Source organism: Lactuca saligna, chromosome 4 (genome assembly GCF_052625555.1).
Source record: "Lactuca saligna cultivar CGN05327 chromosome 4, ASM5262555v1, whole genome shotgun sequence".
Classification (NCBI taxonomy): Eukaryota; Viridiplantae; Streptophyta; class Magnoliopsida; order Asterales; family Asteraceae; genus Lactuca; species Lactuca saligna.
In genome coordinates, this window is record NC_136420.1 from 42988846 (window position 1) to 43004430 (window position 15585).

Sequence of the window (15585 nt, forward strand, 5' to 3'; positions counted from 1 at the left end):
TCATTATGATACACGTTTGGTTGTTTTGACATGACTATTAGATGTTTGAAATGAAAATTTCTATCTGGAAATTTTGGTATGTTACAAGTTGGTATCAGAGTCTTGGTTTGAGGGATTTGGGCATACTCTCAGGTGTGTTTGAACTCAAATCGAGTATTTGGTAGATTTTTGCATAAAAAGAAACATTTTAAATAAGGGATTTTAACAAAAGAATGGGGTGTGATGTATGCAATCAATCGAGCTCATGTAAGTCTTCCTAAAATACACATACATGTTATATCTTTTACGCTATGATATGAGAATTGCATGCTAAATTAGGGATAAAGATATGCTCAGGATTGCATGATAGAATGCTAGGGGAGATGCCTTTATGTGCCTATTGTATGAGTTTATAGATTTGCATGCTAGTATGAGATCAGTCATCTGATAGAATGACATGTATAGGTTGTGTACTAATTCAAATTGTGTTATGCTTGAATGTTGCATGCTTTGTGCTTTTTAGGAATTCTCATTAGTACCAACTGACTAATGTACGAGTGCGTTTGGTTACAAATTTTTGAGATTAGATAATTCTAGAAGGTTAAGTTTAACTTTATTGCGTAACTCTTGTTTGAGTCTGACCATTGTAATGTAGGACCTTTCATTCAAAGAATTATATATTATCGATAATATGTAGATGTATCTATGTAGTAGTTAGGTGGTATTAGAGGGAGTTCCTTTTGCAACTGATAGAAGATAATGGTGAGGGAAGGAACCTCAAGAAGTTTTTGGAATATGCCTTGACGCACAGGCGCTCTATAGTATGAAAGGGGTAATAGATAGAAAGGAATCGACTTGGAGGAATCATGACGGTCCATGGGAAAGGTATGAATAGGTGTGGAAGGTAATATTGGGCCCGTACTACTGAAAGCACATGATCTATACCCAAGACAAGGAAGTCCATGATGAATTCAAAAAACTTTGAGAGTGTGAACCTCTTTGTTTCTATACTTATTTTTTATGTTATGTTTCAACACGTTGATGACACGCGGTGGGGCAGGAGGTTCAGGATCTGGATCCGGTTTGGGCTCGGGCGTCGAACCAATTGATGTAGGTTTACATGGGTTTATCGCATTTGAGATTACTAGAGGCATCATTGATGCGACCCTGGTGATGTTTGGATTAATCAAGGAGGGTATTGTCAAGTTGATGGAGGATCGTATTCGGATCCTTAGGGCTGATATGGCCGCTAGTCGGTCTGGAGTCAACACTATCTCCTTCAAGGATTTTAGGGGTTGTGGGTGTTAGGGCTGGGATCCCATAGCTACTTTGATAACTAACATATATTCTTTTGTCTTTCTCACATGTGCAGAAATAACTGGTCAAACTCGTATACGCAATGGATAGACATCGCAACTATGTAAAAGACCTAGAGGATTAAGTCAATCAAACGGATATAAGTAACATCGAAGGATCCCGAAAATCTCGAAGTTCTAGTTGTTAGGGTTTTAGTATATAAAACACTTGTAATCATCACACTATACACAATTTTTTGGCAGAATACTATCACCTATACTCATACACATTCCATTTTCTCTGAAATTTTCATTTTAAACAATAAAAAACATCAAGGTATGTGATCATTATCACCTTCCAAGGCTTTATGTCGGAGATCCTAACAAGGATCAAGGGCTTTCCTTGTAAACGATTTGTGTTTCTTTGACTTATTTTACTTATTTGCTTTATATTGAACATCACAGCCTCTCATACACTTTGGTCCATTTTAGTTCGATTACTTTTTGACCAAAACAATAAAGCGCCCATCATGGGGGCATGGTGTTTAAAATCCCTCAGAAAATCATGTCTATTCAATCAACTCTCTCCTCCTCCTTGATTCCTACCATTTCCTCTAAAAGCCTTCCACCACCACCAACTGTAGCTCCTAAGAAAGTATCTAAAACTCGAAGAAGAACACCTCTCCGATCACTACGGGACTCTAGGATCCTCCTGTTATGATTTCCAACAACAAAATATTTGCTATAATGAAGAGACTAGAGCGACAGGTCGTTGAACAATAGGAAGATAGCAGGACGCTTCTGAAGAAAGTAGAGAGAATAAGGATGTAAATGTAACGACCCAAAATTCGAGGCTAAAAATTTCTTTTATAAAACATTACTTAAACATAATTATCAATCCATATCATAACCAGAGTATTAATTTCCAAAATACATGTTCATTATCAGAGTAAAACATTCCCAGGCTGTCTAATCTATGGTGTGTGCCTTGCGATCACCCCGAGCTCTTTCCTCCGCTACCGGAAGTACCTGAAAACCAAAACTGAAAACCGTAAGCACGAAGCTTAGTGAGTTCCCCACCCTACCACATACCATGCATAACCACATATTGCACATACTGGGCCACGCCCGCTATTTTGGGCCTCGCCCCATACCTCAGGCCTCGCCCACTATAACGACCCCTCCGCTCCAGGCCCCGCCTGGATTTGAGCCCCGCTCGGATACAGATCTGTTTAACTTAGGCCTCACCTGTTACTGGGCCCCGCCAGCTAACATATAATGACACATAAGCATATAACAACACATAAGCTAACATACACTCACAAATCTTGTCCTGAGGCCTCGCCTATCTTGGGCCTCGCCCTTGTCCTGCTACTGATGAGTCATGGAACCCTGTCCACGCCCTTACTGATAGTAAGATACGGGCCCAGCCTACATTCACTCTTTCCCTAACCTGGGCCTCGCCCCTGTTCTGCTGTTAATGAGATGTGGAACACCATCCACACTCTGCTATTGGTGAGATACGGGACCTCGCCCACACTCACCTCCCTACCAAGCACATACATGTATCACATAGACAACAAGTATAAACTAACATATAAAACATTCCTTGGGCACCCGCCCGCTATCATTGGACCTCGTCCTAAATATCGTACTAGCATACTGTGACTAGGTCTCACCCCCGGGTCTTCCTACTCGTATCTACATGGGCTGGCATTGTGGCCTTAGACCCATTCACACAAAGAGAAAATTCACCTTGCAATCTGCTGACTGAAAAGATAAGATCACGCTGCTCCAACCTCCGACACGAACTCCACCCCTGATAATACCAAAAGACTGAACCCAATAAATACCAATAATTACCAAAATACCCTTGGAAGTCAATTGGTCAACTCTTGGTCAAAGTCAAAGACCTCAGACAAATTCAAACTCCTGACTGACCCTACTCGTCGAGTCCCTAAACTATGAAAATCCCATCTCAACTCACTGAGTTGTCCCTTGACTCACGGATTCTCAGCTTTACCAGAAAAGGCTAGGACCTCAACACCAGACTCGTCGAGTCCAAGAACAGACTCGCCGAGTCCAAGGCTATCTTCAACCAACTCACCGAGTTGTTCTTCCAACTCGCCAAGTTCCTGCCCAACTTCATCCAACTCGCCAAGTCCACCCATGTGAATCGCCGAGTTGCACCAGTTCTTAATCCATACAGTGGCTTTTCGAGCAATGCAGGGGCTCCAACTCATAGATCCATACTCCCAAAACTCAATCCTCACGTAAAGTTGCAAACTTTACGTACAACTAAAGAGATCAAGGCTCAAAACACTCTAGGGCTAGGTTTAGGGACAAAAAGGATTCACCAACTACTCATCTTCTGATGCTTTATGACATATTGGACCATTCCAACACTAGATTTGAAGTGGCAACGACATATCTAGGCCCCAAACTCGAATTGGGTCTCAAACAACCATAAAACCCCCAAATCTCATAACAAAAGTAGATCTAGATGCAAAGGAGGGAAGATAGCAGCTTATTACCTCCAAGATGAACACAAACTGAAGTAGATCCCGGATCTTTACCTCCCCTTTGAAGCAACCTTCTTGATCTTCAAGTTCCTTTCCAAAGTTTCCTTCCTCCAAAGCTATTTCTCTCAAATGATGGAAGCTCACACAAAATCTAGGGTTTACAGGTTCTCTAGGATGATAAGGAGGCTGAGGGAGGGACATAACACCCATTATATAGGATACAATTCCCGGGATTAGGGTTTTCCTCGTTCAGACCAGACTCGCCGAGTCCCCTTAGCCGACTCGTCGTGTCGGTCACTAATTCCTGAACCTGGATCCCGCTCAGACTCGCCGAGTTTCTCACTAGACTCGGCGAGTTGACCCTTTGACTTAGGGTTTTCTTTCCTTCTTGGCCTAACTGATTTTGGGGTGTTACAGTAAATCTACAAGCCTCATGAGGCAGCACCCTCCGTCTTGCATCCCAAGATCCTGAACTTTGGCAACCTAGGATCCTCAACGATCTGTCTCAAGATTCAGGATCCGAATGAAACTTTTTTTACTCTTAATAACAGAGATCCCGATAAATTTATTAATAAAAACTTTACAACTAACACAATGGATCTTGACACATGTTTGATCCTGATCATGGCCAAGGCGCTACAACAGCTAAGACATATGTGACATCCCAAATTTCAAGAATAAATTTTAAGCTTTATATGTATTTTCCCAGGACAACTCGACGAGTTGGGAGGCGCTGTCACACCCCCAAACCAGAACGACGGAAACGTTCGGGGGCGGAGGACGTCATATTCAGTATCATAACAGTTCATAGAAAGGAAAGTACACACCACCATATACATTAAAGTTTCCAAATGTTTACATAATTGTATTCGTTACATGTTCAAAAGTTAAATACATAAACATCTTTCAAAAGAAGTAATTAACGTCAGTACGTTAATCCCCAAAAGTTGATTTCCAAGTCTGCTTAGCGGTTCCCTGAGAATACAAGTTACTTCAAAGAAAAAGTGTCAACAATTAAGTTGGTGAGTTCATGAGTAGTGTTTTGAGAAAATGCACGCCATTCGAAAGTTCGTGTATGTTTTCCAGAAAACGCAGCATTTCAAATGTAAAGAGTTGTGTTGAAAGTGAATGTATTAGATCCAGAAAATCTCATATTTTCCCTAATGGTTGAGATACGAGTCGTTGTGTTTTCCAAGAAAGACCCTTATTTTCTTATAAAAGTATGAAATGCATATGAATGTTTGTGTTATAAGTTGTAAATAATTGCACCAGGAAAATCCCTTATTTTCCTATTAGTTGTTTGGTTTGTATGCAGGAAAAACCCTTATTTTCCTATTAGTTGTTTGGTTTGTATGCAGGAAAAACCCTTATTTTCCTAACATAAATGGCGGTCTCTAAGACCGAAAATCGCAAGAAACCGACGTTCTCAAAAGTTGTGTCATAGTTTTATATAATAAAGCTATACGAAGATCGCATTTGTTAGATGAATAATAGTTTTAATAGCTACTTGTTCATAAAAGCATAATACCATAATAATTGTATATCCGATGAGTTTTATAACCATACTAAACATAATATGCCTGTAACGACGTTCTTCAGGCGTCGCAGCGCTATGACAACTGTCACCCCACAAGACGGACTGTAGCTAACAGTCAGGGCGCGGGATCATGACTTCCCGTATAGATCTATACACATTTGACACGTTCTCCGAACGGGAGACTCTGGTTATAGACAGGACTTGCAGCATTACTTTCTAATAAAGAAAAGTAACGTTTGAAGATATACACGTCTCATGGATTCCCAACTAAGCCTGTATTAAAGTGATAGTTTTTGTATGCAAAGTTTATCCTTTTTCACAATGTTTGACAAAGCATAGATCATAAGTTTTTAGAATGTATAAAACAACTTAACAATGAAAGGTACTTTGAAATCATTATATACTTCGCATAAGTCTAATGCACACAAAGTATGACAAGAGTTTTCCATAATAGTAATGAGTTCCAAGTGATTTATTCGGTAAAACAAGCGAAGTGGAACTTTATAAAATACACGATAATAACCGTATGTTTACTTGTATTCCCCCCCCCCCCCCTAAAAGAGTATAAAAGCATTTAAAATGTATTTAAAGTGTGTTTGAAAGGGGTATAAACTCACTTGAAAGTTTGAAGATAGCAAGATGGAAAACCGGGCAGAGTTTCATCTCGGGAAACGGATTTTCCTCGGGATTCTCGGGAATCTCGGGAACACAAAACCTTCCTTCCGGACTTGAAGGTGAAAACCGGGGCGTTGGGAGGGTCTCGAGGGCTTAAACTCAGAGTTTCGGCGCGAGAAAGAAGGGAATTGAGCAACTTTGGCCGGCACCCTCGCATCCTTTATATAGGGGCTGGAGGGCACACGTACGCGGGGCGTACTCCCGAACGCGGCGCGTACGGGACGTCATCGCTGACCGCACCCTCGGTCGGAGCATTGGGCGACGTGGCCGAACCGGATCCTAGCATCCGGGTACGCGGGGCGTACGAGGGATCGGACCGGTGACTCCTTCTTCGGATAATATCGGGCTTTAATTTAATTTATATTTAAATTAATTAACAAACTTCAAAAATTCATATCTTTCTCATACGAACTCCGTTTTCGACGTTCTTTATATCCACGCTAAGGTGAGACTACGATCTACAACTTTCGTTTAGACTCCGTTGGCTAGTTTTGACATTATTTTTAATATTATATTTTTAATAGGTCGGGACAGGAAAAGTCCGTTAAAGTTTCATAACTTCTTCATCCGACGTCCGTTTTTGTCAGACTTTTTACCGTTGTGCTAGAATTATGGATCCCTTTGATTCTCATTTAGGTTGTTTTGGCCAAAAGTCTCTCGATCTCTATTTCGAGTTTTTAACTGTCTATTGCTACATCTGTAACTTAGAAAAATCACAACTTCCTCATACGAAGTTAGATTTGGACGTTCTTTTTATGTACGGTTACGTTTTGACGATATCTATGACTTTCATTTAGACACCTAAGGTCAACAAGTGTTTTATTGAAACTTTGCGTTTTTACGTAGCTTCGTATTGCTGGTTTTTGTCGGGAAACTTAGAATAGTCATAACTTCTTCGTTATAACTCGGATTTTAGTGTTCTTTATATGTATGAAAACCTTGTTACGATATCTACCACTTAGTATACTTAATTACGGTTTTATTAAAGTTTAAATTTTGACCTGAATTTTTCTGTTGTTACATTATCCCCCCGTTAGAGAGAATTTCGTCCCGAAATTCGCATTTTGACGGGACTCCAATACTTGCGGGCAGGCGTAAGTGCTTATGGTCCATTTGTTCCTCTTGTTCCTTTATGAATCTAGATCCTAATGTGCGTGTTTCAGCGGACCTTCATTACTCCGCCTATCACTTCGACCGATCGGGATCGTGCGGTTTTGGGTTTATTTACTTATGTTCTTCTAAATGTTAGCATATTCACTCGATGAATTTGGGCAGCCATGTTTTGAAGTTCATGGTTGGATTCACTGCTAGTTTCTGAGCTTGGATTTGACTTGTTGTAAGCGTGGTATTTCTAAATGATCTGTTGGGGGATACTACGAGAAGGTTGTAAAGATTCCTCACATGAGTACTTCGGGGTTTTGGAAGTAGAAACCAATTGGTGTTTTGTGTCGGGTTTGTCATTGTAAGACGTTCGTTAGTGAAATAGTGCATTCTACGTGTGTGTTTTCAGTGCTTTTTAGTCTATCTCCATTATTACTACTATGAAAGTTTTGTTTAATGGTTGGGGTGTTCGTTCGAGTATATATATATATATATATATATATATATATATATATATATATATATATATATATATATATATATTAAACTTGTGACTCACGGAACTCCTCTGCGTCCCTACTATCAAATGGAATGTACGTAAATAAGTTATCAAGGAGAAATGTACCCAGAATAACCGTGGGGTCTGCAATAGCCTCCTCTTGGCCCATTGCGAATACTCGGCCTCCTCCACCAGTATTCATTATGTTCGACTCCAGGCAGTCCCTTCGGAAGTGTCCCGCTGCTTCGTACTCATAACAAGCACGGTCTACTCCTATATTTATGGCTGGAGTAATTGGTTGGGCTAGTTCTCTGCAGTAGCGGATGGTGTGTCCCTTTCTATTACACCTAACGCAATGCATTTCACGGCAGGGTCCGTGATGATGAAAGTTGCATCGGTTGCACTTAGGCTTGCTGCCGTTGTACGACCTTTTGGGTGTACGAGTATGGTTACTCATGAATTAAGGGAAAGGATAGGTACTTTTGTTCTATCTGTCTTCCTTGTCCCAATCGCTTTTAAGTTTATTTGCATGGCAGCAAGGTCACTCGTAGTCTTGGGAAGTCTCCGTCCTGGAGTTCATAGTAGAAACCATACCAGGTTCATCAATCATAGTCTCAGGTATATGAGCCGTATATAAATAGGCTTGAAACTGTGGGTCTTTGGATTGAACTTGACGTACTACACGTGTGGTACTTCGGGGCGGTTTGTTGAATTTTTCTTCGGAAAGGGTGAGAAACAATAAGTGCTCTATGCACGAGTACTTTGGTATTCTGGAATGACGGCTTTGCTAGCAAGAAAGTTTCGGAGGAAGAGATGTACGTATGAAGCTGTTTTTGTGGGGATCAAATTGAATCAAGTCATATGATAATGCCGGAATCATAAGGAAACTTAAAGACATTAGATTTGAACGTAAGATGTTTACAGACAAAACACAACCGTGCAACCATCAACAGAGTTACAGCACTTTAGACTACTATAAGACTATTGCTGCGAATAAGGTATACTACAAAAGGTAAGTATACGCAGTACGAGCATCCCTATACCGACGGGATCCCGCAAAAGATAAGACTCTAGTTGCACTAGTTTTAAACATGTTTTAAAAAGACATACATAATACTGACGATTGGAAGTGAACGTATACTATAGTAGGTTCTTTCGTTGCTTCTTTCCATTCTGAGGTCAAACTCCTCCGGATTCGCCGTCGTCCTTCTCTGTTGGATAATCCCTCTTGAAGTGTCCCATTACGCCACATAGATGGCATATTCGAGAGATTTCGACATTGGTGTTTGAGGTAATGTGTTGGGTCCGAGTCCAGCAGCAATTGGTAGTATGCCCGTTCTTGTTGCATTTAAAGCAGTGTAACGGACGACAACTACCTAGATGATGGAAGCCGTACTTATTGCATTCCGGTAGGTTCCCGGCATACTGCCTAGTTGGTGTAGGTACAATTGGGATACCAGAAGGGATGGTAGTAGGATGTACAGATGTCGTGGCTGTGAAGGTTGCCACATGTTGTTGTCTTTTGCTCGTCCCTTGGGGTGATTTTCCTTTAGCTTTAGCCCAGAGCTTTCGTTTGTTATTCTTGGGATTGGGATTCGGGGTTTCGTGGTAGTTTGTTGCTCGTTGAGGTATTTGATTGTTACTTGGATTGGAGTTATTGTTAACAATCCTGCTAACATTCGCGTTGTTAGCGTTAAGGTGGGTCAGAACAGCTGATACGGCAGCCGAGACTGCAGCTTGAAAGGTAGCTGCATCAATCTGAAGAGTTGATGTTTGGTTGATGGGTTGATCGTTTTTCTTTGGCGACATGATTCAGATAAGGAAATAACAAGAAGAACTATAAGTTTTAATGATTTGAAAGTCGCGCATTAGTGTTTTGTTATATCAGAAGTTTGGTTTACCCCTGAATAGGGTTTTGAGTTCGACTAATAAGGAGAGTAGATAAACTCATGAATTGGAGAGGTATGCAAAGGGTTTAATAAAGGAAATACATCATATATTATAAGACATGGTGCATTACATTTTGTAGTTAGGAAAATTTGACCTATCTAAAGGTCTCCGATTACAAGGTTAAGAAAAGTAAGGACTTTATCCGAGGTCTTATGCTATGACAAAATTTTGAAAGTCAGACAAGTATTATTTGTTACGTGAGCTGGCTACATGGGCCTTAGATTCTGCCAACTGACGCTCCATCTCGAGCATACATAGCTCATGTCTTGCCTGGCGTGCCTGAAGTTCTATCACTTCGGTTTGAGTTGCCGCTAGCTCTCTCTGTAACGCTTCATTTTGATTTACGATTCTCCCGTGAGCTAATCCAAATTGTCGGATGCGAACTGTGTTGACTCCAGTGTTCGCATCATTTTCCTCAATTCGATGGATGGTCGTCCGTCCTTGTTCACCAATGCAAGAAATCCGACGAACCAATATAGGAAGGGCTCTGTCTGCTGAGCCCCCTTCGCTTAGGTTGTAGAAGCTTTGGTCTCCGTTGAATGGAAGGGGTTGATCCTGTTCGCGGCTCCACCTATTCAGGTTAGTTGCCCAAAGGAGCGTCGAGCCATGAAATTCTGGTCGAGGATTAGGATTTTGAGTTGGAGTCGTTAAGGGTAGGTTATTGTTCTCTGGATCTGAGTCTGATTCTTCTTGTATTCCTTCTTCAGGATCATTCTCTATCCCTTCTCCATTACCTTGGTTGGGGTAGTAGGGGTCACCGGGGTGATGGAATCCAGCCATTTGAGTCTATACGAGAATAGGGTTAAGAATTGACTATAAGCTAAAGCACATGGAATTTACTCTTAGGTTTAAGGGTTGAAGGCACTCGAATACTCCCTTAGTGTTCTTTAACGATATGCTTTTGGTAAGTTTTAAATTTGTTGTCCATTGCAGACACTCCTTGGCATACGTTAGTCGGCCCTTGGACAAATGTAGTTGATCAGGCTACATTCTTCCCAGTTCCGATTACATGTCCCAAGGCATACCTGCACTGCACAACTTATTTATAATACTTCTATATTGTTTTAATTATGATACTGACCATGTTATTAATATGAAATGAATGCATGCCTACTTTACAAAAACTAAATAAATTTAATTTTAAAAGTATGACTCTTACTCAGAGTGTTTTTGCCCAGTTGCGTTTATAGTTGTATACCAAAAATGGTTTTAATATACTTAATTCACTATAAACAATGCTCTGATACCAATCTGTCACACCCCCAAACCAGAACGGTGGAAACGATCGGGGGCGGAGGACGTCATATTCACTATCATAACAGTCCATAGAAAGGAAAGTACACACCACCATATACATTAAAGTTTCCAAATGTTTACATAATTGTATTCGTTACATGTTCAAAAGTTAAATACATAAACATCTTTCAAAAGAAGTAATTAACGTCAGTACGTTAATCCCCAAAAGTTGATTTCCAAATCTGCTTAGCGGTTCCCTAAGAATACAAGTTACTTCAAAGAAAAAGTGTCAACAATTAAGTTGGTGAGTTCATGAGTAGTGTTTTGAGAAAATGTACGCCATTCGAAAGTTCGTGTATGTTTTCCAGAAAACGCAGCATTTCAAATGTAAAGAGTTGTGATTTGTTGTGTTGAAAGTGAATGTATTAGATCCAGAAAATCCCATATTTTCCCTAATGGTTGAGATACGAGTTGTTGTGTTTTCCAAGAAAGACCCTTATTTTCTTATAAAAGTATGAAATGCATATGAATGTTCGTGTTATAAGTTGTAAATAATTGCACCAGGAAAATCCCTTATTTTCCTATTAGTTGTTTGGTTTGTATGCAGGAAAAACCCTTATTTTCCTATTAGTTGTTTGGTTTGTATGCAGGAAAAACCCTTATTTTCCTAACATAAATGGCGGTCTCTAAGACCGAAAATCGCAAGAAACCGACGTTCTCAAAAGTTGTGTCATAGTTTTATATAATAAAGCTATACGAAGATTGCATTTGTTAGATGAAGAATAGTTTTAATAGCTACTCGTTCATAAAAGCATAATACCATAATAATTGTATATCCGATGAGTTTTATAACCATACTAAACATAATATGCCTGTAACGACGTTCTTCAGGCGTCGCAGCGCTATGACAACTGTCACCCCACAAGACGGACTGTAGCTAACAGTCAGGGCGCGGGATCATGACTTCCCGTATAGATCTATACACATTTGACACGTTCTCCGAACGGGAGACTCTGGTTATAGACAGGACTTGCAGCATTACTTTCTAATAAAGAAAAGTAACGTTTGAAGATATACACGTCTCATGGATTCCCAACTAAGCCTGTATTAAAGTGATAGTTTTTGTATGCAAAGTTTATCCTTTTTCACAATGTTTGACAAAGCATAAATCATAAGTTTTTAGAATGTATAAAACAACTTAACAATGAAAGGTACTTTGAAATCATTATATACTTCGCATAAGTCTAATGCACACAAAGTATGACAGGAGTTTTCCATAATAGTAATGAGTTCCAAGTGATTTATTCGGTAAAACAAGCGAAGTGGAACTTTATAAAATACACGATAATAACCGTATGTTTACTTGTATTCCCCCCCCCCCCCCCACCCACCTAAAAGAGTATAAAAGCATTTAAAATGTACTTAAAGTGTGTTTGAAAGGGGTATGAACTCACTTGAAAGTTTGAAGATAGCAAGATGGAAAACCGGGCAGAGTTTTGTCTCGGGAAACGGATTTTCCTCGGGATTCTGGGGAATCTCGGGAACACAAAACCTTCCTTCCGGACTTGAAGGTGAAAACCGGGGCGTTGGGAGGGTCTCGGGGGCTTAAACGCAGAGTTTCGGCGCGAGAAAGAAGGGAATTGAGCAACTTTGGCCGGCACCCTCGCATCCTTTATATAGGGGCTGGAGGGCACACGTACGCGGGGCGTACTCCCGTACGCGGCGCGTACGGGACGTCATCGCTGACCGCATCCTCGGTTGGAGCATTGGGCGACGTGGCCGAACTGGAGCCTAGCATCCGGGTATGCGAGGCGTACGTCGGTACGCTGGGCGTACGAGGGATCGGACCGGTGACTCCTTCTTCGGATAATACCGGGCTTTAATTTAATGTATATTTAAATTAATTAACAAACTTCAAAAATTCATATCTTTCTCATACGAACTCCGTTTTCGACGTTCTTTATATCCACGCGAATGTGAGACTACGATCTACAACTTTCGTTTAGACTCCGTTGGCTAGTTTTGACTTTATTTTTAATATTATATTTTTAATAGGTCGGGACAGGAAAAGTCCGTTAAAGTTCCATAACTTCTTCATCCGACGTCCGTTTTCGTCAGAATTTTTACCGTTGTGCTAGAATTGTGGATCCCTTTGATTCTCATTTAGGTTGTTTTGGCCAAAAGTCTCTCAATCTCTATTTCGAGTTTTTAGTTGTCTATTGCTATATCTGTAACTTAGAAAAATCACAACTTCCTCATACGAAGTCAGATTTGGACGTTCTTTTTATGTACGGTTACGGTTTGACGATATCTATGACTTTCATTTAGACACCTAAGGTCAACAAGTGTTTTATTGAAACTTTGCGTTTTTACGTAGCTTCGTATTGCCGGTTTTGTCGGGAAACTTAGAATGGTCATAACTTCTTCGTTATAACTCGGATTTTAGTGTTCTTTATATGTATGAAAACCTTGTTACAATATCTACCACTTAGTATACTTAATTACGGTTTTATAAAAGTTTAAATTTTGACCTGAATTTTGCTGTTGTTACAGGCGCCAACTCATCGTGTTGAGTTTTAATGGTCGTGTACTTTTCATGACCTACTCTATGAGTTGGAAGGACCCAACTTGACGAGTTGGTGGCTGAGCATGAAACCCTAATTTTTAGGGTGTTTTACCCGATTTAAGGACCTTATACCCCTTAGGTAGCCTCCTTCATCGCCTCCTTGTACAAAGAAAACCCTAGTTCGTGCTTTTTCCCTCATTGTGTGAGTGTGTGAGCTTGGATAGTGACTTTTGGTGCTTTTTTGGAATGAACAAGAAGCTTGAAGAAGTTGGCTGAAGGAAGAGGTTGTAGATCTTGTGTTTGTCTGTTGTGGAAAGCATTTTGAGGTATAAAGTTGATACATTGGTCCTTTATTTGTTAGATCTATTCATTTGAGAGTTTATGGTCATTATTAGCTTATATCAGAGTCATTCTTGGATTTGAGCATGCCATGTAGCTATAACTTCAGATCTAGACGTTTCATGGCCTCTTTTGACAGAAAGTTGTTATCTTTATCAAATATTGGCCCTCCTCCATACCCTAAAACCATTATTAAGCTATGTTTGAGTGTTTTACCCCCTTCGATGCCATGCATGGATGTAAAGTTAACAAATTTATGTGGTATCTCAGTCATAGGGGACCAGATCTATAATTTGGAGCATTAGACTCAATTGGGAGATGGTTGAATGAGTTAAGACAAGGAAAACTTGACGAGTTGCTATGCCAACTTGGTGAGTTGGCTCGGGGTTTCCTCGACCTTCTGGACACTATACGAACTCGACGAGTTGATTCAGGTTTTCGCGGTTTCTGAGTTCTGAAAGAACTCGATGAGTCAGTAGATGTACTCGATGAGTTGGGTCAACATGGATTGTTGACCTTAACTGTTGACTTTGACCTTTACCATGGTTGACTAAATTTGACTTTAAGGGTATTTTAGGGAATTCAGGATTTTGATGGAGTTAGTCACATGGTGGTTGTAGGCGATTGAGTTCAGAGCTGTGATTCGAGAGTTGGACCTTGTCATTCGGTGCTACTTGTCAGTCACATGGGGGAGTTCGGTCTGTGTTTTGGCGCCAAAGGATATCTCAGTTAAGTGTCAGTTCGGGCATTTATGAAATTTGGATTTTTTTTTCGAAAAGTTTTAAGGCAATGATGAGTTTATAGGAGTATAGATCTTCTCGTTACCTTTATGTGAATATAAAGAACGTCAAAATCAGAGTTAGAACGAAGAAGTTATGCCTGTTTGAAGTTTGGTCAGTTTTGGGTTATACTAAGTACGTTGGGCGTACAGAGGTACCCTGAGTACATTGGGCGTACGCAATCAATGTCCAAACCCAATTTTCGTGGGTTGATCCATATTTAAGCTCCTTAACTCCTCCAAACCCACTCCATTCTCAGCCTTCACCCCTCCAACACCCCTTCCATGAAACCCTAACCCTAAATGAGCCTTGTGTGCTAAAAGAATATGTTTTGAGTGCTTTGGAGTATGCATAATGAACCTTGGAGAAGAAGGAACTTCTTGGAGAAGTGTTGGTTACTTTGGAGCTTGTAGATCTGGACTTTGTTCACCTTGATCTATCTTCTAGAGGTATAAAGTTTGAATCTTGATGATGCATTTGTTAGATCTAACTAGTTTTGGATGTTATGGGCTTCTGATCATTTTAGTGTATAAAGTTTAGATCTTGAAAGTTTGTGACATTGTTATGGATAAAGTTGGAAACATTATCAATCTAAACATCATTTTGACTCAGATCTGAAAGTTGAAGACTTGTACTTAATGGATTAAGTTGAAAAAGATGAACTTTTGGGTCCCTTTGAGACTTAAAGACTAGTTCTTGTTTGTTGGGACCACTATAATGGATAAATTTGGTAACTTTATCCATCATGAAGCTATTATGAACTATAAAAATGTGATATTGTCCCTTATATCTATTTCATGCAAGAGTTGTGATGTCTTATTGGGTTAAGAACTTAGCGTTTTGGACATTAAACACTTTATAGCCATGCAAAGTCATTAAAGTTGGAATCTTTATAACTTAGAACATCATTTTGGGTTTAGGTATGAATTTTGGATGTAAGAACTTAATAGAATAAGCTCTTAACGGAGTTTTGGGATTGGGTTGAGTACGTTGGGCATACCTAGTGGTACGTTGCACGTACGCAGTTGGTGCCCAACTATTGTTCAACATCAGTGTACGCTGGGCATACTCTCTTGGTATGCAGGGCGTACTCCGCTGGGAAGAAAT